Here is a 15291-nt window from a genome sequence, read left to right as displayed (position 1 = left end):
CCAAGTTGACTATTTAACAGCATGAAATGCATTCGGTTTTCTAAGGTATCCCTCTGGGAATTCGTGTGCCTGTCTTGATGTCCAGATTTCTAGAACATGAATTTGGATCACTGATTCGTTCACTCAACAAAGAGTGATTAATCAACAGCCACATGCAGGGTGTTACAGACACTGCCATGGTCCCTCCCTCAAGGAGCAAGACGAACAAGGTCCCGCAGACTCTCAGGAAGGAGGGTGCACCCAGCACCCCCTGGAGGAGGCTCACACCAGTGTCTGAAGAGGATGAGGCAGACACCCTCTTTCTACGCACAGTGGCCCTGGCCTGGCCTGGGGGTGTGCACTATCTCAGGGGCTGGCCCACACCTTTCTCTTTGAGGTCCAGAGCTAAATATAACCAAGAGTGAAGCTGGTGATAAGCTGGGGCCTGTCTGGGCCTGAGTTCTGTTGAGGCCTGGGGGATAGCAGGGCCCAGGCTAGGCCAGGCTGGGAGATGTTAGTGTCTCCTTGTGCTAAAGGCCTGGCTGACCTCGCACACAAAATCCCAGCCTCCCCCACTATTTATAGCCCCAGAAGCCCTGGGAGGGTAATGTGGGGGCAGAGGGGAAAGTGGAGAGAACATGTGGATTTGAACCTTGCTTCAAAGACTTGGTTTTGAGTCTTGGCTCTACCACTAAGGAACCACATGACCCTGGGCAAGTTACCTTATGTCACTAAGCCTCAACTTCCCCCCCTGTAAAGTGGGGGTGAGAGTCCATATAGATGCTTGTAGAGTCCATTTGAGAATCACACAAAAATGTAAAGTAGCAAGTGCAGCTTCTGTCTGACTGAGCCATGGGCTTCCCAAATCCAGCCACCTTCAGGCCTCTGGGCCCCAAGGTTTCCTGAAGCAAACAGCCAGGTTCTCCAGGGGAAGCTGGCCTGGGCATCAGAAGTTCTGTTTAGATCTGTTTGAGCAGAGGATGTCAACAGTTAAGGCCTCAGTTATGAAGTGTCACATCGTCCTGGGACCAAGTTAGAAGAGACTGGCTGCACACCTCAGACTGACTAGTTTAATGAGTAGGTTCTGAGTTAAAGTATACACAGTTTATATATATATATATATCATCCTTAAACAACTTCTGGCCCCAAAAGGCGCTCAGTGCAAGTTGTGCATGTGTGTCTTATTTATAGTCAAATTAAAGCTGAGACTAAAGCACAGATGGGAAATTCCCACTCAGATTCCAGCTGTAAGTGCAGCAGATGGATGTGATCATGTTAGGATTTTCTTGCTTAACGTTTTTCTTTACTACTTCCCACTAATTGTCAACATCCTCCTCACAATATGGAAATGTGTGGGCTCTGTACTCCCTAGAAATTCTCCTTTTGACACTTTATTCCTCTTTTCCTTGCCTCCGTCTGAAAATAGGGTTGAATGTGACCCATTTTGAAATGTCATCGATAGCATATCTCGCAACCCCACCAAGTTCGTAAGTCGTCCCCAGTGGGGCTGGTGGTGCAGAAAGCCACACCTCCATGTTCAACCAGGAGGGGGCAGTACTCACATTTGCTCTGTGGTCTTGCTACATCCGTCCGCATGAAATGCTCTCATGGATTTTTTCTTTTTTTAAAGATACCAGATATTTTTTAAATATGCAAATGTACAAAGTTTACTTGTATAGTTTTTGGAAGACATTTCATGAATCATCTTAATTTTCACTGTTAAGCAGTAAGGCAAGTTTATATTCTCCATTTTGCTTAGCCGACAGTCAAGGAATTAAAAGTATTAGAACAGTCTTCAAGGGGTCATTCATTCAAGTATTTACTGAACACCTTTGTGCCAGGCACTTTGTTAGGGATACTCAGTGAACAAAACAAAGATTCCCTGCCGTCTTGGAACTTGTAGTACGTGGGGGGAGGGTGGGCAGATGATAATTAACGGACTAGAAAACAAACTTGTGGTTACCAAAGTGGAGTGGGAAGGGAGGAGGGACAAATTAGGGGTATGGGATTAACCGATACTACTATGTGTAAAATAGATAAACAACAGGATATATTGTATAGCACAGAAAGTTATAGCCACTATCTGGTAATAACTTAAAATGGAGTAAATCTGCAAAAATACTGAATCACTATGCTGTATACCTGAAACGAATATTATTAATCAATAATACTTGAATATACTTCAATTAAAAAATTAACATACTACATAAGTCATTCATTATGTTAGAAAATAAGTGTTTTGGGAAATGTGGCCCCAGCTAATGAAGATTTGGAATGGGGGGAGGGCAGGTTTGCAGTGTTAAGTTGGGAGGTCACAGTTGGCCACATTGACAGGCAAGATTTGAGCAGAGTGGACGGCGGAGGGTATAGGGTTCCACACAGGGACCAGCTAGAGCAAAGGGCTACGGTGGGAGCATCTGTGATACTGTGATTCATAATAAGAAATATATATTTGGCCTTCGTTGTGTTCCTGGCACAGAGGTCCTAAAACCATTGGAATTTCCTACGATAAAGGAGTGATAGATTTGTCCTTTGTTATGTTCAGGAGGAGAATTTTGGAAAGCACGAAGGATGGGGGTTGGTTGCCAGGGGAACCAACCACATGATTAGTGGATTGGAACTTACAGTCCTACCTCCCAACCTCCACGGAGGGGAAAGGGGATGGAGATTCAGTCTATCGAACATGAGTTCAGTCATCGATGGCCAGTGATCTAATCCATCCTGCCTAAGTAATGAAGCCTCCACAAAACCCCAAAAGGATGGGGTTCAGAGAGCTTCCACGTTGGTGAGCACCTGGAGACTGGGGAGAGTGGTGCACTTTGGGAGAGCATGGAAGTTCCACCCCCTTTCCCCATACTTTGCCCTATTCATCTCTTCCATCTGGATGTTCCTGAGTTATATCCTTTTATAATAAACTGGTGCTCTAGTAAACTAATGTTTCTCTGAGTTCTGTGAGCCACTCTAGCAAATTAATTGAACGCAAGGAGGAGGAGTTTGTGGGAACCTTCTATCTATAGCCTGTTGGTCAGAAGCACAGGTGACAACCTGGACTTGTGATTGGAGTCTGAAGTGGGGGATGGGAGGATGGTCTTGTGGGACTGAGCCCTTACCTGTGGGATCTGATACTCTCCAGGTAGGTGGTGTCAGAATTCACTTGAATTGGAGGACACCCAGCTGGTGTTGGAGAATTGCTTGGTGTGGGGGGAAAAAAACCTCAGAATCAGAGCATGACTGGCACATGTGCAGAGTAGCAAGGAAGCCAGCATGGCTAGAACAGAGTGTGAGCGGGAGAGGAATAACAGGTGGTCAGAGAGGGCTTCCCTGGTGGCGCAGTGGTTAAGATCCACCTGCCAACGCAGGGGACACGGGTTGGAGCCCTGGTCCGGGAAGATCCCACATTCTGTGGAGCAACTAAGCCTGTGCGCCACAACTACTGAGCCTGTGCGCTAGAGCCCGCGAACCACAACTCCTGAGCCCGCGTGCTGCAACTACTGAAGCCCGCGTGCCTACAGCCCACGCTCTGCGACAAGAGAAGCCACCGCAATGAGAAGCTGGCGCGCCGCAACGAAGAGTAACCCCCGCTCGCCGCAACTAGAGAAATCCCGCGTGCAGCAGTGAAGACTCAGTGCAGCCAGAAATAAAATAAAATAATAAATACATAGATTAAAAACAACAACAGGGGGCTTCCCTGGTGGTGCAGCGGTTGAGAATCTGCCTGCCACTGCAGGGGACATGGGTTCGAGCCCTGGTCTGGGAAGATCCCACATGCCACGGAGCAACTAGGCCAGTGAGCCCCAATTACTGAGCCTGCGCGCCTGGAGCCTGTGCTCCGCAGCAAGAGAGGCCGCGCCAGTGAGAGGCCCGCGCACCGCGATGAAGAGTGGCCCCCACACGCTGCAACTGGAGAAAGCCCACGCACAGAAATGAAGACCCAACACACCCAAAAATAAATAAATAAACTTATAAACAACAACAACAACAACAACAACAAAAGCAGGTGGTCAGGGAGACAGTGGAGGACAAAATCATGAATGGCTTTTGTAGGTCATGGGAAGGATTGGCCTCTGAGGGACACAGGGAGCCATCGGGGGGCTTAGAGCAGAGGAGTGACTTCATATGACTTATGTGTTGATACCAAGGTGAAGGGGACACGGGCAGAGCAGGGAGACCAGTTAGGAGGCCAATGGCAGCCGCCCAGGTGGCAGGTGATGGTGGCTTGCATCTGGCTGATAGCAGTAGAGGTCGTGAGAGGTGGTCATATTCTGGGTGTATCTTGATGAGAGAACCAGTCCAACCAGACAGGGTTTCCTGAAGGAATGGATATGATTCTTGAAAGAAGGAGAGCAAAGAACTATGAGATTTTTGGCCTAAGTAACTGAAGGAGGAAGGCGATCAGGAGTTTGGTTTTGGACATGTTGAGTCAAGATGACACCCAATTAAGATGACAGGCAGGGCTTCCCTGGTGGCGCAGTGGTTGAGAGTCCGCCTGCCGATGCAGGGGACACGGGTTCGTGCCCCGGTCCGGGAAGATCCCACATGCCGCGGAGCTGCTGGGCCTGTGAGCCGTGGTCGCTGAGCCTGCGCGTCCAGAGCCTGTGCTCTGCAACGGGAGAGGCCACAGCAGTGAGAGGCCCATGTACCGCAAAAAAAAAAAAAAAAATGACAGGCAGGCAGGTGTCTCCGTAAGTCTGGAGTTTGGGAGAGCAGTTGGGGCTAGAGGTGTACATTTGGAAGTCTCTGGCATGCAGATAGAATTTAAAGCCATGAGGTTGGATCAGATCACCCAGAGACCTGAGTATAAACAGAGAAGAAATAGGATGAAGAGAAAAGAGGAACCAGCGAACGGGACTGAGAGGGATGCCCTGACTAGTCAGACTTCTCGGTGAGTCTAACTGATCTTTCAATCCCCCAAACAGGAGATTTTCTGATATTCAAGAATTTATATTTTCATCATCGTCTCCACTGTTGTTGTCAGTGTCATCCAAAGCATCTAATATTTGTCGAGCTTCCCCTGTGTGTTAGACCCCCAAGGACTGCACAGAAATGGAGGCCCCTGCCCTTCAGTACAATACAGCAGCAGTCCCCAACCTTTCTGGCACCAGGGACCGGTTTTGTGGAAGACAGTATTTCCTTGGGGTGGCGGGGAATGGTTCAGGCTGTAATGCGAGTGATGGGGAGCGGCTGTAAATACAGATGAAGCTTCGCCTGCTGGCCCGCTGCTCACCTCCTGTTGTGCAGCCCGGTTCCTAACAGGACCAGTACTGGGGGTTAGGGACCCTTGCAATACAGAATGACAGTGGTGTCTGTGCCCCTGGGTGCAGGGAGGGGGGGAGGAGGGTATCTATGCAGGGAGAGGGCGTCCCTCTGGACAGGACACAGAAGAGTTTTTTCCCCCCTTGAGCCACTGCTCCGTCTTTTCTCCTCTTTACTGCCCGACTTCTGTGACACATCTCCCTCTCCTCACCTCCCACTCCCTGGGTCCTTTCAATCTGGCTTCTACTAGTATCATTCTCCCAAAGCAAGCTTTGCTAAGGTCATCAGTTACCTCCAGGCTGCTGATCTGAAGGACTTAGCCCCACCCTACCTCCTCAGCGTTGACCAGCTGCTCCTTGCTCCTTCCCAGACACCTCCCACCTCTGTGACACCACCCTCTCTCGGTTTTCCTCCTGCTTCTCTGGCAACTCCTGCCCCCTCTTCTTTCTTCATCTTCTTTTTTTCTGGCCGCACCACGGGGCATGTGAGATCTTAGTTTCTGACCAGGGATCGAACCACAGCCCCTGCAGTGGAAGCGCGGAGTCTTAACTACTGGACCGCCATGGAATTCCCTTTCTTCATCTTCTATTCAGCCTTAAATGCTGGCTTAGATCTTCTTCCCTCTCCAGCTCTACATATATCTCAAAGGCAAGGTGATCCATCCATGTCCCCAGAGCTGTCACCATCATCTAAAGGAACATCATCGAGTTTCAAAGTTAGAATATGAAAAAGAATATGTATATACATATGTATTACTGAATTACTTTTTGTACAGCAGAAATTAACACAACACTGTAAATCAACACAACTTCAATAAAATAAATTTAAAAAAATTTTAAAAATAGCATTACGCAGGAACTATATTTAATATCCTGTAATAAACCATAATGGAAAAGAGTATATATGTATAACAGCAGAAATTAACACATCGTGAATCAACTATACTTCAATAAAATAAATTTTAAAAAAATTTAATAAAAAGATAAAATTCAAAAATAGAAAAAAAAATACCAAAGTTTTATCTCCACTCAGGTGAGCTCTGGACACCCCCGTCATCTCCATTCAGATGTCCCTGAGGTCCCTCCACCTCAGCTCATCCCTGACCTCTCCCACACACAGCCTGAGCTTCTGCAGGCTTCTCTATGTTCCCTGACATCCTCTCATTTCCCCTTCCTGGGTTCCTTTTCCCTCCACCAAGCCCCTCCCCTTGACTCCTCTTCCCTGCAGCCCAGGAGATAGGACTTCATTCAACAGGTACAAGTCCTGCCTCCACCACTGTGTGGGTGAGTTTAAGGGGCTCAAAAGGCCCTGCTGGAGGGGATCTAACAGGGTGACTCAATTTGAAGATGCTTCTAAGGAAAAAAGATTTTTGGAAAAAAGATTTTTTAACAAAAGATAGTAAAATGTAAAATCAGCTCTGTTTTCTTCCTTGGTGAATGGCGGTCTCCCCTGGGGCCCGGCCTGAGGGTTTGCCCAATCTGTATTTCTTCCCTAAGCAAGGGCGGAATAAAAATAGCTGGGGGCTAATCTAAGAGATACCAGGCGGGAGTCTCAGCCATGCTGTCGGGAATGAGGGCTGCAGGCTGGGGTGAGGGGAGTTGGGTGTTAACAATCCCCTCTCCTCAGTCCCTAACAGCGAGGCCCCAGGGCCTGTGGTATTGGTCAACCGGCCATAGTGCACGGTGGTCAAAATTGAGGGCTTTGGGTGAATTGCGCTCTCCCTGGCCCTATGTCCTGGGCAGGGATCGCCCCTCTTTTTTTCCTCCTCTGGAACACAGGGACAGCCAACACCACTGACCTCTTAGGGACACTGGGAGGATTAAAGGACAAAACTCAGGCCAAGAGCTCACACCATAACCCCAATGGCCACTGCATCCATTCCCCTTTCTCTTTGGGACCTTATTTTGGGGGAAATGGTGCTTAGGCCAAGGAAAGGATGAAAGGAATCAGGAGTAAGGATGGAGTGGAGTTGCGCACATGGCAAAGGTCTGAGAGGGGGACAGAGCAGACCGGGGCAAATCGGTCACCTCTCCCAGTCCATCCAAACAACAAAAGGCAGTGGGTAGAATTAGCTCAGTGTAAAATGGTCTCTTTTTTGTTATTCTTACATCTTCGCTCTTCCCCTCCTCCCCTGACAGCTCTGTTTGCTGGCAGAGTGCTCCTGGATGAAATGAATGCATAAAGTAGCAAAGGAATATGGGCTGAAAAAATGAGGAAATGGCCCATCCGTTTTAATATGACAGCTTAACTGGTATGAAAAACAAGCATGCTTCTGACGGAAATGTCACCGTTTCTCCGAAGGGTGTTCATGGTTTGCACGAGATGGCTCTTCCACGCATTCTCTGCCTCCACCTGAACAGGTTTGTGAATCAGGGGATGAGAGGATGAAGGGGGTGTGAGTTGCTAGACTCTGCAAGCTCCTGGCTGCCTTCCTGAATGACCTCATCCATCTTACTGAGTGTGAACACTGGCTACACACTGTGCTGGGCGCCGAGCACAGAGGGGTAAGATTCCACATGCCTTGCGGAGACTGCATTCTGTTGAAGACAGACCCGGAGCCAGACAGTTAGACTGGAGGGTGGTAGGTGTCCTAGAAAGGGCCCCGGAAACCCTGGGAGCCCGAAGTGACTTCTTTAGACTGCTTAGAAAAAGCAAATGGTAGTCTAAATAAAATTAATGGTAAGCTATTATAATGAGAGCCTAAAGCAATATTTGGTGAGATGTTTATGTTCAGCAGGTGATGGTGATGTTAATAAATTTACTGAGTGCTTACTTATCATTTCATTTAATCCAGGAATTCTCTGAGGTAGGTAGTGTTATCGCAGCTGAGGCAATTAAGACCCAGAAAGGACCAGAAAGATGCTCCAGGTCACACAGCTAGGAACTGGGGGATCTAGGGTTCCCATCAGGCAGTTGGGCTCCAGAGACTCTGGAATTCTCTCAGCAGCAGGAATAAGGGAGGCCAAATAAGCTCTAGGGGCAGAGGCACTAGCTGCTCCCCCTTGATGCAGACCCCACCCAGCAACCAAAATCATCTAAAGGGGAGGATGGAGAGGGAGGGGTTGAGGGGTGTGAAGATGCCTATTGACCTGGGGTTGGCAAGGGGAGTTCAGGAACGGGGCAGTCACCTAAGCTTTTGCTTACGTGGGAATTCACTGGCTCATATAACACGGAAAGTGGCTTTAATCACGCTGGATCCAGGTGCTCTAATAACGATGTTAAGAACTGGTCTCCCTTCATCTCCCCTCCCTGTTTCTCTCCATGTTGGCTTAATTCTCAGGCGGATTTGCCCGACATGGCAGGTCACCCCCTTCCTCCACAGGCAGCTTCAGACTAACATCCACTTATCTTGGAACCCCAGAAGAGAGAGCCTTTTCCCTAAGAGTTCCTGAAAATCCCTGGGTGGTCCTGCCTGCACTAGTTCTTGCAGCCAGGGGGGCAGGATGGCCTGATTGGTCAGGCCCAGGTCACATGCCCAGCACGGGGTTGGAGTCAGCCCTGCTTCCACCAACCATAGAGTGGAAGGCGGGAGGGGGCGGTTCCCGCTGGGAAATCAGGGGACTGTGATCAGAAGGGGTAGCCAGTGCGGGGTGGATCCCAAACCTCAGGGGTAGTGATGGGGTGCATGTGAGTTTCCAGCCACCCTAAGGTCAGCCCTTCACAGACGTCAGCTTGGGGGCTTCACCCCAATTTATGAAGGCTGGGGGATGATCCCTTTGTAGGAGGGAGCATACTTTTGTCGGGAATGGTTTTCCATATTACGAAAGCAATACAGTACATGCCAATTGCAGGACAGCTAGTAAATATATTTAATCAGAACAAATTTCTCCCCCCACATATATGAAGAAGTCATAATCCCATCTAGAGAGAATTGCCATTAACACTTGGAAGTGGATTATGTATCTTTTTTTCTTTCTTTTCCACCTTCTTCAAAAAATACGGGATCACATTGTACGAACTTTTTTTTTTTACTTTAAAAATAGTTTTACTGGGATAAAATTGATATATAACAAACTGCACGTAATTGAACTGTACAATTTGATGAGTTCTGACATATGTATACAACCATAATCAAGATGATCAGCATATCCATTACCCCCAAAAGTGACCCTTTGTGATCTATTTACCCTCACAGCTCCTCCACTGCTCCCGAAATTTCTCCAGGCAACCACCCATCTGCTTTCTATCACTATTGAATATTTTGCATTTTTCATCATTTTATATAAATGGATCATACAATATATACAATTTTGGGGGTGTGGGTTCTTTCACTCAGTGTAATTATTTTGAGATTCATATGTGTTGCTGAATGTATCAATAGTCCATTCCTTTTTGTTGCTGAGTAATATTTCACTATATGAATATATCAGTTTGTTTATCAGAACTGAATAATAGTCATTAGAGTTATTTCCAGTTTTTACTATAACAAGTAAAGTTGATATAAACATTTGTGTAGAAGTCCCTATGAACTTATGCTTTCATTTGCATTAAGTAAAATACCTAGGACTGTATTGGTTGGATCATACAAGTGTATGTTTACATTTTTTTAAAATTGCCAAACTGTTTTCCAAAGAGTTTGCCGCATTTTACATTCCTACCAGCAGTGTGAGTGAGTTCCAGTTATTTTACGTCATCACCAGCACTTGGTATGGTCAACATTTTAACCTTTTAGATTTGAGCCATTCTGGCCAGTGTATGACAGTATTTATTGTGGTTTTAATTTGTATTTCCCTAATGACTAATGATGTTATGTGCTTATATGCCACCTGTATATCTCCTTTGGCGAAGTGTTTATTCAAATATTTTGCCCCCCCCGCCCCCCCATTTTTTTTGGCCACGCTGCATGGCATGCGGAATCTTAGTTACCTGACCAGGGATCGATCGCTTGCCCCCTGCAGTGGAAGTGCGGAGTCTTAACCATTGGAACGCCAGGGAAATCCCTATTTTGCCCATTTTTAATTGGATTGTTTGTTTTCTTATTGTTGAATTGTAAGAGATGGTATGATCTTTTTTTTTTAACATCTTTATTGGAGTATAATTGCTTTACAATGGTGTGTTAGTTTCTGCTTTATAACAAGGTGAATCAGCTATACGTATACATACACCCCCATTATCTCCTCCCTCTTGCGTCTGCCTCCCACCCTCCCTATCCCAACCCTCTAGGTGGTCACAAAGCACTGAGCTGATCTCCCTGTGCTATGCGGCTGCTTCCCACTAGCTATCTATTTTACATTTGGTAGTGTATATATGTGCATGCCACTCTCTCACTTCATCCCAGCTTATCCTTCCCCCTCCCCATGTCCTCAAGTCCATTCTCTATGTCTGCGTCTTTATTCCTGTCCTGCCTCTAGGTTCTTCAGAACCTTGTTTTTTTTTTTTTTTAGATTCCATATATATGTGTTAGCATACAGTATTTGTTTTTCTCTTTCTGACTTACTTCACTTTGTATGACAGTCTCTAGGTCCATCCACCTCGCTACAAATAACTCAATTTTGTTTCTTTTTATGGTTGAGTAATATTCCATTGTATATATGTGCCACATCTTCTTTATCCATTCATCTGTCGATGGACACTTAGGTTGCTTCCATGTCCTGGCTATTGTAAATAGAGCTGCAATGAACATTGTGGTACATGACTTTTTTGAATTATGGTTTTCTCAGGGTATATGCCCAGTAATGGTATTGCTGGGTCATATGGTAGTCCTATTTTTAGTTTTTTGAGGAACCTCCATACTGTCTTCCATACTGGCTGTATCAATTTACATTCGCACCAACGGTGCAAGAGGGTTCCCTTTTCTCCACACCCTCTCCAGCATTTATTCTTTGTAGATTTTTTGATGATGGCCATTCTGACTGGTCTGAGGTGATACCTCATTGTAGTTTTGATTTGCCTATCTCTAATGATTAGTGATGTTGAGTATCCTTTCATGTGTTTGTTGGCAATCTGTATATCTTCTTTGGAGAAATGTCTATTTAGGTCTTCTGCCCATTTTTGGATTGGGTTGTTTTTTGATACTGAGCTGCATGAGTTGTTTGTATATTTTGGAGATTAATCCTTTGTCAGTTGCTTCATTTGCAAATATTTTCTCCCATTCTGAGGGTTGTCTTTTCGTCTTGTTAATGGTTTCCTTTGCTGTGCAAAAGCTTTGAAGTTTCATTAGGTCCCATTTTTTAATTTTTGTTTTTATTTCCATTTCTCTAGGAGGTGGGTCAAAACGGATCTTGCTGTGATTTATGTCATGGAGTGTTCTGCCTGTGTTTTCCCCTAAGAGTTTTATAGTATCTGGCCTTACATTTAGGTCTTTAATCCATTTTGAGTTTATTTTTGTGTATGGTGTTAGGGAGTGTTCTAATTTCATTCTTTTACATGTAGCTGTCCAGTTTTCCCAGCACCATTTATTGAAGAGGCTGTCTTTTTCTCCATTGTATATTCTTGCCTCCTTTATCAAAGGTAAGGTGAGCATATGTGTGTGGGTTTCTCTCTGGGCTTTCTATCCTGTTCCATTGATCTATATTTCTGTTTTTGTGCCAGTACCATACTGTCTTGATGACTGTAGCTTTGTAGTATAGTCTGAAGTCAGGGAGCCTGATTCCTCCAGCTCCGTTTTTCTTTCTCAAGATAGCTTTGGCTATTCGGGGTCTTCTGTAAAATCTGGATTCTGAGTCGTGGACTTCAGAGAGCAATGGGCTGTGCCATCCTTGATCTGAATGGGAAAGACCGTCCCGCATCTCCAGTCCATCCAGAAATCCCGACCGATTTCCCCAAACATCATTGCAAATATACACTCTTAGGCACCGATCCTCACAACTCATCAGGCATTTTGGGATCATCAGACATTTCGGCATAGTATCTGGCATTTAAACAACTGTTTCACACATAAAGTGAGTATGTTTGTGTTCAACACAAAATAATGCCATACAATATCCAGTACACATGACCCTTCCTGATTTGTTTTGGTATTCGTTTATTACTTGTCGTCACAACTTCTCTCCTAGGTTTCTTAGGCATACGGTTTCTTCAGAAGCTATTCTGCTTTTTAAGAAGTCGTTTCCACTCAGTTGGACGGGGTGTTGGATAGGCTAATGAGCATGAACTGTGACCCTGAAACATTAAGGCGACTTCCAGGCTCTCCATTCTCTTCCTGGGTCCCTGCAGAGCTTTGATGTCATTGCTGGTACTGCATGCAGGTTCACCAGAGCCAGTTTTGACTCAGCTCGTGAGCTTGGGGTACACATTTTTACACGCCACCACAGCAGATCTTCAGTGAGTGACAGCTGCCATCCTCCTTCTCCTCTAGGCGAGGCTAAGGTGACACAGCCTCTGAGAAGGGCACTCTCGGCCCCAGGACCCTGCTCCTGCCACTTCCCTTCTCTGCGCTTCTCTAGAAAGGCTTTGTCTTTCAGCCTCCTCATGGCAGGATACAGGCCCACTTGCTGCTCGGGGATTTAAGAGGACAGAGGGAACTCTGTCTTACATATTTAGTAGGAAAGATACCAGGATACATGGGACGCCAAAGCTGGAAACTTCAAAGTCATGTTCAAAAAAATCCCTGTACCATCACCTCTGAGGGGATGGCCATTCTATTTCCAAAGGAGACTTTCCTTTGGTTGACCCTTTCCTGCCTTTGCCCACCGCCCTGATCTGACCTGGGCTGGCTGATTGCAATAACTTTCTGTATGGTTCCCTCCCCCAAGCTCTGAGGGACTGGCTTATTTAAGGTAAAGAAACTGAGCACATTCCAAGAATGTGAAGGAAAAGGGAGAGAAAGGATGGACCAATAGGTTGGGTGAGGTCATGGAGGAGGTGAGGGGAGAGAGGTCACCTTGGGAAGGGGGTTCAGATTCAGCCCTAAGAATAGGTATGTGTGGGGACATCTACTGTCTCTGGTTTCCCTTTCATAGGGGGACAAGGTCTTCTGCTGAGAACAGAGGGTCCAAGGTGGGGTTTAGTGATGCTGAGAAGACAGGTAAGACAGGGACTCATGGGGTCGTGGGTAGGATGGCTGTTAGGGTTGGAGGACTGTAGAGGTTCTTGGGAGCTGTGTTTCAGGAAAACACTGTGCAATCCCTTTTTTAAATGTTTGCATATTTCTTGACATTCCTCCCATCATAATGTGGAGTCTGAGTCCTCTCCCCTTGAATATGGGCTAACTTTCGTGACTTTTGCTTCTAATAAGACTGCAGTGGAAGTGTCACTGTGTGACATCGGAGGCTAGCTCATAAGGCAATGTAGAATCCATCCGGCTCTTTCTTTCAGGACACTCGCCATTGGAACCCACCACTATGCTGTGAGGAAGCCCAGGCCACACATGAAACCCACTTGCTAGTGTTCTAGCCCAGCTGAGGTCCCAGCAATAGCCAGTCTCCAATGTCAGACATGTGAGTGAGGAAGCCTTCAAAATGACTCCAGCACCATCCACCATCTGAATGCAAATGCATGTGAGTCGCTGAGGAAGAAATGCCTGGCTGAGCCCCAACAATCCCCAGAACCACGAGAGAATTTAACAATGAATGAATGTTGTTGGATTTTGCCACTACGTTTGGAGTGATTTGTTACACAGCAGTAGGTAACTGGTGCATGCTGCCAGACTGGTCTCAGAGCAGAAGTTCCTTTTGTTGATTTTGTTCTTATTGAATGATCACTGATTTTTTCTGATGATAAAAACGATACAGGCTCATTTGAGAAAATTTGGAAAACACTGACGAATTCTACAGAAGAAAAAAAAAAATCACCGGCAAACTTCCTACCCGGAGATGATCGCTGACACATAAAAGGCACTCAATAAATATTTATTGAGTAAGTGAATGGACCTGATGGTTTGACCCACCTCCATTCCTTTTTGGGCATTTAGGTGGTTTGCAGGTTTCTAGACCGGTAGGGTCTTGACTTCTAACGTTTGCTGTGCTGAGGAAGGTGGAAGCAGGGCACGCCATTCTAAAGTTTGCTCCCGTCACACGTGTCTTTCCCAGGTAGGAAAGCATTTCATGGAAACTCCAGCTCCCTCCCAGCTGGGGGCACTGACTCATCCCCGGTTGGAAAAGAGATTGCAGACATCTTCCTTCTGGAAAATGGATTTACACCGGAAGGTGAGCTTTCAGGGATAATATTTACATCCATCTTTCAGTCCTGCTGCTCGTTACTCCATATCATGCTAACTTCAAACACTTCTATCCAGCAAGTTATAGGTGTTGCCATCAACTGTTCTCAGGAACAAAGGTGGTTGTGTAATCCCAGGGCCTAGGAGGAACGTGGCAGCACCTGAAACCAAATTGCTAATCATTTTCTAAACCAAAATCCTGGAAAGCAAATAGCAGAGGTACTTTTGAGCAGATAACATTAGGGATCCAGAATTTTCTCAATCCTCTGACCTAAATGCATCCAGTCCCTTGTGACTTGCAAGCCTCCACTCACAAGGTTAATGTTTTTCCTCGTGTACTTTAACCTTCTCAAAATTGCTTTCTTCCCTAGTTCTTTTTTGCAGTGACATAAAATAGGTGTGAGCCGAGTCAAGGGCGGGGGGGCTCACGGGCTACCCAGAGTTATATAATACTTGCCCTCTTTCTTTAAGGGTAGGGAAAGTGGGTCTAGCTGAGCACAGAGGAGGTTATTTGGTTGTGGTAGGAGATGGTCTGGGAGAAATTCCCACACTCCTTTCCCTTGGGCAGGGAAGGGAGGTCCCCCTTCCTCTGGCCTCAGGGTTGAGAGGCAAATGCCCCGTGGTAGCATCTGCTGTGTCTGCCTTCATCTGGGGATTTTCCTTTGTGGAAACACTCTTGCCCACTCTCTGGATCCAACCAGTCCTGAAACCGGATGTATCTCTGGTCTTCCTATTTAGGTCAGCCAAAAATTAACTTCTACTCTGGGTTTCTGTCGCTTGCAACTCCAAGTGTCCTTAATGGTACAGCCCCTGTGTATTGGAGGTGGCTGAGATTAAGAGGGTGAGACTGGCAGGCCAACCCCCTCCCCAGCAAGGCTTTCAGAGAAGAGCCCTCTGCATCAGTGTGGCCCCAAAGCAAAAGACCTCCCCCTGCAAAGACCCCAGGCCCCAGCGCAACCCGT

This window comes from Mesoplodon bidens (genome assembly GCF_964165515.1).
Source record: "Mesoplodon bidens genome assembly, chromosome: 4".
Classification (NCBI taxonomy): Eukaryota; Metazoa; Chordata; class Mammalia; order Artiodactyla; family Ziphiidae; genus Mesoplodon; species Mesoplodon bidens.
Note: the sequence above shows the minus strand (reverse complement) of the source record.